Consider the following 603-nt stretch of genomic DNA (forward strand, 5'->3'; position numbering starts at 1 on the left):
GGACGAGGATGAGGATTGGAGGAGGACGAGAATGAGGATAAGGATAGGATGAGGATGAGGATGAGGATGAGGATGAGGATAGGAGGAGGATGAGGATGAGGATGAGCATAGGATGAGGACGAGGATGAGGATAGGATGAGGACGAGAATGAGGAGGAGGATAGGATGAGGAAAAGGATAAGGATGAGGATAGGATGAGGACGAGAATGAGGATGAGGATGAGGGTAGGATTATCATGAGGATGAGGATGAGGAAGAGGATGAGGATGAGGATGAGGACGAGGAAGAGGATGAAGTTAGGATAAGGATGAGGATGAGGATAGGATGAGGACAAGGATGAGGAAGTGGATGAGGATAAGGAATAGGGTAGGTGGAGGATGAGGATGAGGATGAGGATAAGGAGGAGGATAGGATGAGGACGAGAATGAGAAAGCTTAGGATGAGGATGAGGATGAGGATGGGGATAGGATGAGGAGGAGGATGAGGATAGGATGAGGACGACAATGAGGAGGAGGATGAGGACGAGAATGAGGATAGGATGAGGAGAAGGAAGAGGATGGGGATAGGATAAGGACGAGAACGAGGATGAGGATAGGATAAGGAGT

This window comes from Lupinus angustifolius, chromosome LG11 (genome assembly GCF_001865875.1).
Source record: "Lupinus angustifolius cultivar Tanjil chromosome LG11, LupAngTanjil_v1.0, whole genome shotgun sequence".
NCBI lineage: Eukaryota > Viridiplantae > Streptophyta > Magnoliopsida > Fabales > Fabaceae > Lupinus > Lupinus angustifolius.